At 33.9% G+C, this 11198-nt stretch overlaps 1 pseudogene; it reads left to right on the plus strand.

The window, feature by feature from the left end:
* Positions 1–2987: 2987 nt before the first annotated feature.
* On the plus strand, positions 2988–10804 carry LOC134266923 (uncharacterized protein C2orf42-like; annotated as a pseudogene).
* Positions 10805–11198: the final 394 nt, after the last annotated feature.

An 11198-nucleotide genomic window follows, 5' to 3' on the forward strand; every position in this document is an offset into this window, starting at 1 on the left:
CAATAAAAAACAAAATCATGCAATTTATAAATGTTTTATTCATTTTCGTAGCAACTGTATCCAGGTAGCATCAAAGGAATGACAGTTTCTCACTCCCTGGAATTCTACTTAATGGAGGAGGGTGTCATTCATTAAGATTGTCACAGCTTCCAAGACACTGAAGTGACAGGCCTAAAATTTTATACATATTCATTGGTAAGTATAAAGTCTTTGAAAATTACAAAATTGACTAATTCTGGGAGAGGTAAATATGTAAGTATAGGAATGAGAGTACCAAATCCCGGATGAGCACATGGCGTTGTTTGTGGCACAATGTAGAGTCGAGTACTGAATAGGTCGGCATTACCTGATTGGCTGAAATGAGGTATGTAATGTTTTTCATTTTAAAGTAAAAATATTAATATTTGAAATAAATGATGGAATGTAGGAATATGACAGAGAATATAGAAATACCAGGGGGAGATTGTAGGAGTGGGGGTTTATTTTTTTTGCAGAGCGTTATTTTCTGCCGAAACCTATAATTTTTAGAGAACTGCAATTTTGACCTATAAACGCCATGGGACCCTATATTTTTTCCGGGATTTTTTATAAGAGCTTGGATTAAAGTTTCAAACGATGCCAAGGAATTATCTGAAATTAAATTAGTATAGTAGTGAGAGGACAAAATGTTTGTATAGAGTTCTATGGGAAAATAATTGGTACTCTTTTCCCTTACCATGTCTGTGCATTGTTACAAACAACTAAATTCGAAACCCGGATCGTTATTTTTCCGAAATACGTTACCGGTCAATAGAACGCGCAGTCTATTGACCGGTCAATAGAACGCACTTCTATTGACCGGTCAATAGATCGTGTTGAAAAGATAAGAAAAACTGTAAACACAGAATAGATGAAATTGTATCATTTCAACATAGTCAGTTGTATATTTTTATTAAAACCATGCAGTGTATTGGTGGAGACCAGCTCCAATAATGCAGCAGGGCTCTCTAAAGAAATTAACAAAGTTAACAAAGTTGGGGGTGGGGGTGGTTATATAATACTCTCAGCTTTGGCAATCCAGGTTAAGGTTTTTGGTCTAATTTTCTCTTTAAGTACTTCTGTACCTTACTTTGATCCAACAATGCTTGGACATGCATGGAAGATGCATGGAAGATGTTCTAATGTATTTCATTGTACCAGTCAACATAAGACGCTGCAATTTCAGCAAGGAAATGTCTTAACCAGTTTAATATTTTTGGAGCAGGTTTTTGGTGCATGTCTCATTTCCAAGTACATTGTAACTGTAAGTCCTATTTTGACCAAACTTGCATGGATGATCATGAATCACGTAAGAGTGCTTAATACCATGCTTGCTTCAGATGCTGGCTTAGTATATAGGTCCCTGAATTTAAATAGATTTGAAAAGTCAATCCCACCTCCCTGACCTCTTAAAGAAACTTTTTTTTCTGATAGAGAAATTATCGAAGTACCCCTTCTTTTGTAATTTGACATAATTTATTTCTCAAAATTTCTTTCTTATGTGTTAGTTTTGATAATATATTTGCGTCAAAAATCAACGCTGAATGTAATAATGCAAAATGGGTTTGTGTAACATTCGAATTTCTATAATAATTTTGAGTTTAAAATACAAAATTTGTTATTGGAAATTTGAATTTGGAATATTTAAGCTTAAATTCTAAAACATCTTTTGAAATTTGAAAATTTAGTTTTTTGAACTAAAATATTAAATTTCAATATACCAAACTAGTTTGAGTTTTTGAAAGTTAGAAAGAAGATGTGGGGATAAGGCGGGCATAATGCCTATATAGCGTCAGATATGAAGAAATTATATTTGATACATGTATGTCAATTTAGTCTTAAATTTACTTCTCATTATTGAAATTTATGAAAATATGAGGAGAAAAAAAATTTCTGAGAGAAAATAAATCTATTTAAAAAATTCATTTATAAAAATATAGATGGTAGTTCGAACCCCGGCAATAATAAACACAAGTATCATGCTGCTTTGAGACTACATGTAACACGCTTTTTTTTATTTTTGGGAATATCACGCTAACTACCATGCTACATGGATCATAATGAGTAGGGGAACTTAAATCATGTTTGTGATATGACCTTTGACTTAAAGGACTTGGAGTATTTAATTCTCGGAGAGATGCGAATGTTTTGTCATAAAAGTGTATTTTTGAGGTAAAGTACGTGGGTCTTCGCTACCATTTTTTTTTGTAAACCGAAAACTATTTATTTTATCGCAAACTTTTAAGTATTATCTTTTTTTAAAAAATGGAGCGAAGACCCACCCATATAAAAAAACTTTGTTTAAGTATGATAAAATGATCGTTTTAAGTCTGTGTATGCTTTTTCATAAGCAAATATTTTCAGTCTTTGTGAGATTTTTGTAAATTATAGAGATCAATTCGCGATTTTTTAAGTATACTTTTATATTAATTAGATGAAATATGAAATAAAATTTGGATATATATAATTGAAATTAAATTTTTCACTTTTTATCTGTCGCGCTATAGGCTTTCTGCCCGCCTTATCTTCCCATCTTCTTTATCATTTTAGAAATTTGAATTATTGAGAAGTGTTACACGGACCAAAATGTAATTATACAACTTGTAAAATAATTGCATTGAAGCAGATTGCAAGGACGTGTTACGGGCAAGCGCATCTCAAAATTCGAAGATTCAGATATTTTCCAAAATAAACTATATAATAAAACTGATCAAGCATGTAACAGTAAAAATCATTTAAAAAAAAACACGAAACAAAGTGATTTCAAATCTGTGTCCAGGCCACTTTCACATTTAGTTCATTGAAATGTGGGGAAAAAAATCACAACTCGGATTGGGGTATCAATTATTTATTTTCTTTTACACAAAAAATTTACCGATTTCATCCGGGATTGCAGACGCTCCGCTTGTACTTTCTTTTTATTATTTCGCATTAGCCAATGAAATGCGACAGCAGATCATGTGCCATGGATTATCCAATCAGCTCTGTCGTCTTGACCGCGTTATGAGCAGGTAGCTGTCATGGTGGAAGAGCCGAAGAATTTCAGACGATAATTTTCTGATCGCAAATCTGTGTTTTGGGTGTTATATAAAACCACAGGTAGGTTTGCCGGAGAGCAGAATACATAAAATGAACTTTAAAACACGAGTTTTAATCTCGTTTTACAATATTTTAACAAATGCAGAGGAATGTTTTAAAATGAGGTGACTTTTACAATGTTACACAGTCTGTATAATTTGAACAGTACTGGTAAAAACTGTGTATTTCCCAATTTGAATATGTTATATTTACAGTGTGAGAGAAATGTCATTAAGGTAAAGCATGGAAGTGAATTATGGTTGTTGTAATTTCGCTAGAATAAATTGCGATTAAATTTTATCTCTGTGCACATGATGAAGCTAAAATGAATAGATTTAACAATCTTAGAGCTTTATTGTTACACCCCTTCCAAACAGTCCCTTTATAATTTCTTACTTTAAAATGTCCAACAGTTTGACTGTCTTCCCTGACTATAGGTCCAGGAACTGTTAAGAAAGACTGCACCGTTGCCCACTAACATCATATGGCGCTAAAGCCTAAACTCAGTTATCTTTTCCTTTTAAAAAAGAAGTATAACAAAACAGTTGTTGGCAGGAGTCTCAGGAGTCAGGAAACAGTCGACCTGTTGGACCAGAGTGCAGACTGCACGCGTCGTCCTATGACCTACCTCCAGTCCAACAGATCGACTGTAAATTCTCTCTACCCCAGTCAACAACTGTATAATGTTAAAATGGCATGTAGATGTCAAGCAGGTAAAAAAGTCAAGAAAATGAGTTCACTTTTATTTGACAAATACACAAATTGGGATAAATGATATACTTGAGCTAAAAATATTGTGTTTATTGGACTTGAGAGAAGAAAAAAATGAAAAGGTCCAGTTTTGGATTTGATTTCAGGCCCCCAGAATCTCCAGTTAGATGCCATAACAACTTAGCTATCTGGCCACACACAATCAAACTTGTCTGTTCACATCATTTCTTTTCTTGGCCCTCATAGATATCAACTGTTACCCAGACTGTTCAATGGCAGCTCTTTCACCTTCCAAGGCCTGGCACAGCACCATGTCAGTGCTCCAAGCTGCGACAAAAAATTGGTTTTGCGACTAGAAATTAAAACTAAGTCGCATTTTCGCCGACTGAGAAAATTTTGACTGGCAACGTCTATATTTTTATGATCGGGATCGAGATTTATGTTTTCAAGATTTTCTATCAAGACAATGTTTGAAGATATACACTTAACACACTTTACAAAGCTTCGTATGGAATTGGATCACGTAATGTTATGACAGCATGCTGTAATACGAAAGTTTGATAGAACCAGAAACATATACACATAACGTCTCTAGAGAATTGCATCCAAACGTCGTAAACTTTCTAGAGTTCTCTGACCTGGTTATTAAAGTATTTAGGTTCAATGGCTTGCATATCACAATTAATTAAGTGTTTTGGCGGCATTGATAACGACTGCGCTATGGGTAAGATACTTAGTAGTAAGTAAACAGGTAAACATGATAAACAATTGGCAAAGTCCTGTCTCAACAACTGTCAAAGTTTTATTTTCTTTTGATTAAACTTTAATTCTAGGATCAGATTACATGTGTTCTTCTGTGTACCATACAAAGGATGGTTGTATTTAATAAAAATATACCCTTCAACTAGCAAAAGATTTCTAGTCACAGTAATCAATAATCTTTGATTTAATAAAAACATAACACTGATGTTAGTTCATTGTTTTAATTGTGTTATTCACATGTTTTCATCACGGCGAGTGAAAAATTTGTTAATGGCGACCAGAAATTCTGAAATGGCGACCAAAAAAAGTTTTAGGTCGCCATTTAGCGACCTAAAAGTAAGTGCGACTTGGAGCACTGCATGTAATGGAAGAGAAAAGAGCTTGGGTTGGTGTCTATGAGGAATTTAACATGCATTCAATAGCTGGTGGCCAAAATGAATTTATTTGAACCACAGCCTGTGACCGGGGGTCATGAGGAGAAATCCGGTGGACAGCTAGTGTCCAGATAGCTCACTCAGTAGAGCAGTGATGGTAGATTAGGGGGAAACATGTTCATATTTGGTCTAGACCATTGTTTAATCTTGAAACATTTTACATCTACTCTTTTGTTATGTCAGAAACATGTGTCTAAATTTGGTGCATATTTTTATTTTTCAGAATTTTTAGCTCAGTGAAATACAATAGGCTAATTGATATAAAAAGTACTTTCTTTTGACTTTTGCAGACTTGGAAATGGCCACACCAGACAAACTGAAAACATTGTTTGAAGATTTAGGAAAACCGACATTAAGAGGCGTACGGAAATGTCCAAAATGTGGAACCTATAATGGTACAAGAGGGATAAGCTGTAAAAACAAAGCATGTGATGTAGTGTTTAAAGAGAGGAGAAGAAGAAGGGACATAGTGCTGATGCTGTTAAGATAATGACTGGTTCCACCGTTCAGGTGTTTTCAGTGAGACTGCGTGACAGAGGACCGGACTATCGTGGCTTTATTTACAGTTACCTTCTCGAACATGGACGGAAATCCGCCACGGTCGTGAACCAGGCGCTTGTGTCCAAGGCGGCCCGATGCTACGTGGACAGTTGTTCTCGAAACAATGGATGGGCTTAGAAGCGATTCCTGTCCTCACATCCGGGCCGCCATTCGATTGTGAACAGGAAGCTCAACCTTTGACTCTGAAGAATTCGGTGCTAAACGCCTTGCAGGTCCCTAATGAAACTAAGCAGGCCATATGGCTGCTAGCCACGGAAACCACAGGACCTCTGGTGCAAAGGGTCACAAAGAACATTATGGTGGTCAAGTGTAAAGTCAGTCCAAAGCAACCAGATGGGTTTTTGCATTTTGCTTTTTTCGGAGCATCAAGAAACCGAACTCAGCCGGAGCATAAATTTCAGTGTACTTGCCGTTCTTTTAAGGTAACTCTTACTAGATATTCTATCAATGAAAATTGACCATTATGAAGAAGCAAAATGGTTTTATTCTTTAACTTTGCAATAAATTTTTTTGTGTATTCCAGACTAAACCAGGACCCAAAGAAGATCTGCACAAAAGATGTGTCCATTTTTATGCTTGTATATGTGCTTTTGCCAGTGATGAGAAACTTCAAGAAGAATTTGAATATTACATAAACTTAGATGCCAACTGTAAGCCTCTCATTAATTCAAATATGTAACAGAAAATATTGCCATATATTTAAGAATAGTATGGTTTTTCTTTCTTTGAGCTACAAATTTACATCTAAGGTTAGAAATAATTTTCATTTTTAGTAACTATCCCCCCAGATATGCCTTCACCAGAGAGACAAGTAGTGGCAATATTTCAAGACAATGAGATTGAGGTGTCTGATCCTACGACGTTAGAGGTGGTCATCAGTGACGAGAGTATAGTCCGGCCAGCCAAGAGACAGAAAAAAAGATGAAACACTGGGTAAGTATAGATATACATTATCCACATTATGGATAAAAACTAAGATTAAGATATATCATGGAAGATACAATATAAGAATTACATAATTTTTATGGAAGAATAGCAAGTGGGGCTGGGCCATGGCCTGATAAGTGACAGGGAGATATAGAAGTAAAGTGATTCGAGGAGCTACTTATAGGACATAGTCTCATATTTATTTTTGATTTATAGTTCAGGCCAGCAATGCTTTATTAACTTTACAAGAAGGAAATGGAAACACTCCATCTCCTAACAGTCCTAAGAAGAGCAGTCCAGTTAAACAACAGCCACAGAGTAAGGTGGCCTCAGCAGCAGCCAAAAAACCAGGTCAGTTTGTGGACATCAAAGGGGATCTTTGTTGGATATTGAAGAGGATCATTTTTTTTAAATCTTTTATCAATGGACTTTTGTTTATGGTGGAGGTAGTTGGGGTGTCAGTTGAAAGATGTCAACAAAAATATTTGCAATATTTTCTTACTTCTGCATTTAAATTTTATAAGCTCTTTGATTCAGTTGTTTATGTTTTCATCCAGTATGCATTAATTTTGAAATGGTACACTCTAAATCAGTAAATTCAAGGAATAGAATAGTGGTTTATGAAGTGCAATGTGTCTAATGTTGACTAATTTTGTAGGAACACAGCCTATAGACGAGTCGTTAGTCGTGGTGTCCTTCCATCAGTGGCTGGGCAGCGTGACGGAGAGGATTAACCAGACAATGCATTATCAGTTTGATGGTCAGAATTTACACAGATTTCATATAAAAAAAAAGATTTTTTGATAAATCTTTCTTATGAAAAATGCTAAAAATTTTCTCTACACATGAAACTTGTCAAAATGATTTAAAATTGAAAGATTTTTTTGGTGTGTAATGACAATTCATAATGGAAAGAAAGAATAAAACCAAACGGAAAGGAACAAAACTGAATCAGATTAAGCTTTTATCAAATTTTTTTTCTGGAATTTCAATTTTATAAACAGCATTGGCTGAATCATATGACACTTGAATATCAAAATCATTGTATTGAAATCCTGCCCTCTCTTTACCGGTAATCCAGACCCGCTAGTCTTTCATGCTCCTCAGGTGTTTTTTGAGTGTCTACAACAGAGAATCTCATCTGGCAGTAAGAAAAAGAGACTGCCCAACTTCACCACGGGCTTTATACGTAAAGACGCTCTGCCTCTCGGAACATTCACAAAGTACACCTGGCACATCACCAATATCCTGCACGTCAAGCAGATCTTTGATACAACTGATGTAAGTTCTTTGACAGCTGTATTGAAATGACAGTACTGTATAGACTGTAGCATTTCTGTTGGTTTCATATGCATGATGCTGGAAAGCTGTACATGTATGTTGGTCAGTTCAAGTGAATATTCATTCAGTTGACAATACATTTCAAGACTATAGGGAGTAAAATTCTATACTGTAAGTATTTCATTGTAAGCATGTTACAACAATATTTTACCTTTCAAAATTTTTTGCCATCCTTTTATTTTCACACTTGCCTTTGCTGCAAATTGGTGAAATTCAATATGAATTTGGGACAAATTCAATCAGCATAGATTCATTTCTTTTAGAAAAAAAAGTTTTTGGCAAATTAAGAAAATGGGGCATATTTGTTGTTGGATAGAACCATAATAAAATGGGGTTAAAAAAACAACCCATATACAGCATTGTGATGAACAAATCAAGATGTGTATATCGATCCATAAGATGTGAAGCCCCAACCAAACCCTTTTTTCTGACAAGTCATTATAACTGAGAATAAATTTTTTAAAAAAAGTCATTATAACTGAGAATAAATAAAAAAAAACCTTAGTACTCTTCTGACCAATCTATGTTGTCATACCAAACCTGTTTAGAAGATTTGCACAAAAACCAAAAGAGGATGACGAGACATACATTGATTTCTTTGTAACCTCACCCACACACCCTCACTCTCATTTTACATGTGTATTAGACAGAATGAGATTCCCCATTATAACACTTGATTGAGGCAGGCTTATTGTAAAACTCATAAAATAGCAATGCCTAATCATGCTACAGATAAGTTCCTGAATTTGTAAAGGTAAATGTTTACAGCTTCAAAGCCTGCTACCAATTTATAATTACTTTATAAATTTCTCATTCTTACCATTTATTGTATACTGTAGAAGCACAAATTTTCGTGGGGATAAAATTTCGTTGATTTGTCATAAAAAATAGTTTCGTGGGCATTTAATTTCGTTGTTTTGAGAGTAGGCCTATTCAATATATAGTCATATTAAATTTCGTGTGGGATTTAATTTCATTGATAATTGTTAACAACGAAATAAACGAAATTTGACTCTACCGAAGATCTTGGTTTTACAGTAGTTCTTGCAAATAAACTGTATGAATTTAATGTCTTTGTAGATGCCACTAGATATCACTCGCAATTTCGTGGAAAACAGAGATGGAACTTATGATTTGTATGAAGTGCCAAAAGTCCAAGTAGAGAATTTAGATGAACCATTCAAGGGCAAAAATCCAATGCCGATTCGACCTTTTGAACTTAAAACCTACCTCAAAGTTGGTAAGAATACAACAATCCTTTAAAAGTTTTATATGGATGGAATAAAAAATTCAATGAGTTTTGCTTTGTACAAAATACATCCACTAGGAGTACAACAATCTGTTGAATAAATACTGTAGATTCCTTAATATTCCTTAATATATTATAAATTAATTATCATGAAGAACCACACTCAAAATAAAATTACTCGCCTTAATTTTTACAGTGCTAAAATCTATGTAAAATCTCTTGATCAACCATTCGCAAGTTATTATTCTCACGATTTGACGTTGAACCGCCTATTATTGATAAAAAGTACTCGCTAAATGGAAGAAATTTACAGTCGTTTACTGTTTATTTATTTTGCATTGCTAGGAAACACAGCGGCAGATCAAAAGGAACCAACACCTTTCATTATAAGAGTGGATTCCTGACATTCTGCCCAAGTCCAGATCGGGGAACTTAGGATCAAATTCGAGTACGGTCACCAAAGAAACGGACAAATTGTGGAGCACGTGTGACTCATGAAATTCCTGTTCAAACTATACATGTGCAAGATATTGGCTGATTTGACAAATCTGTTAAGATGGGGCAGAGCTTGAAAGATCTCTATGATTGGTGGTTTCTATTGTCTCTTTTCTGTTTTACAAAAGAATTTATGTACATTTTGACAAGTTATTATGTCTCTGTGCTTTATGAATGTGTTTATTTTGAAAATAAGAGTATTTTTGCTGGTATGGATGTGATGTGATGGTAGACTGCATTTCAGGAAGATGTTGTAAATGATAACAAAATCCAGTGAATGAGGGTCGGAAGAACAATGTATATGTAAAACATTATTTTAAAACATGAAGAAAGTTTCCCAATACATTCTCCTTCAGTTTCAGTTTAAAAAGGAAGCCCCGTACAATTTGGACGGTGAAAGAGTTTAATGAGTTAAAATTAATGAAGGAATTCAAAATCACTTCTTAGTTCTATGTTAATGTAGAAATTGTTGATTTAGAAATGCATTTACATGTATGTGTGTAGTGCATGTTCTTACAAATGTCTAGTGATGAATGTATTGATGAACATATTCACGCTTTAATTATTTGTAGATGGAATAAAAGTCAGTGGAAATTTTTATTTGGAAAATCAAATTGAGTGAAAATTGACAATTTGTTTGATAATATTATTATACAATTTTAATTTGTGCAACTTAAGATTTCTTTGTTAGTTGTTCTCTCTTGCACAAGTTATAAAAACCTCTATATACCATATTTCTAATATTGAATGTTGAAATTTCATGGAAAAAATATAGTTAATCATTTATTCAAAAGGAAAAAAACCACATCACACAGAAGAATTGTAATAAAATGTACACAGGTTCAAATAAAATGTGAGTGCTCAGGGGTTTTCCAAATAAAAGTATTCTCTCAAGTTGATCAATTTTGTTTCTGTGAAACATTTTTAAAGAAATATCATTTATGGCTGACCTCATTGTACATTTGAAAACATGCATGTAAAATTCAATGAATTCTACATGCAAGCTTATTTAAAAGGTGCGAAAGGGTGGATTGTGTTTAATTGTTTTATAACTTTTGCATATGTATTGAAGTTTTAAGTTGCCAAAACCTGTAGAAAAAATTGTTGCATGTTTGCCATTTTGGGCATTGAAAGTATATTTGCTTGTCAATTTTTGAACACTTGGTACTTTGTATGTATATACAATGTATTAATTTATTGTTGATTAAAACTTTATTTCATTTTAAAAGCCTTTTGATTTTTATGCCCCAGGAATTGGGTTACCATTAGGGGTATAGTGTTTTACAAACACATCTTGTTTCAAAGTTGTTTTGCACTTGTCTTTATGAGCTGTTATGAAATACCTCATTTTCAACTTCTACACACTTAAGATACAGAAGTTAGCCTATCTTCTCAAAAGCAGGATATAAAATCCTAGATTTTTTTTATCATAAATTACAATTTTGTCTTCATTGTAAATTTCCAAATTTTTGTCTTCTTTTCTTTTGTAGACCAATTTCTTCAAACTTGGCACAGATCATCCATATGGCCTTTCTATGAGAGGTGGGGTGGGAGGTTTAATGCATAATTTTTTTTAAAGTGGCATTATTAATAAGTTTTAAATGATGTAAAACAAGTAAACA

The sequence above is a fragment of the Saccostrea cucullata genome, unplaced genomic scaffold, assembly GCF_032062105.1.
Source record: "Saccostrea cucullata isolate Sc308-1 unplaced genomic scaffold, CSIRO_AGI_Scuc_v1 ctg15460, whole genome shotgun sequence".
Lineage (NCBI taxonomy): Eukaryota > Metazoa > Mollusca > Bivalvia > Ostreida > Ostreidae > Saccostrea > Saccostrea cuccullata.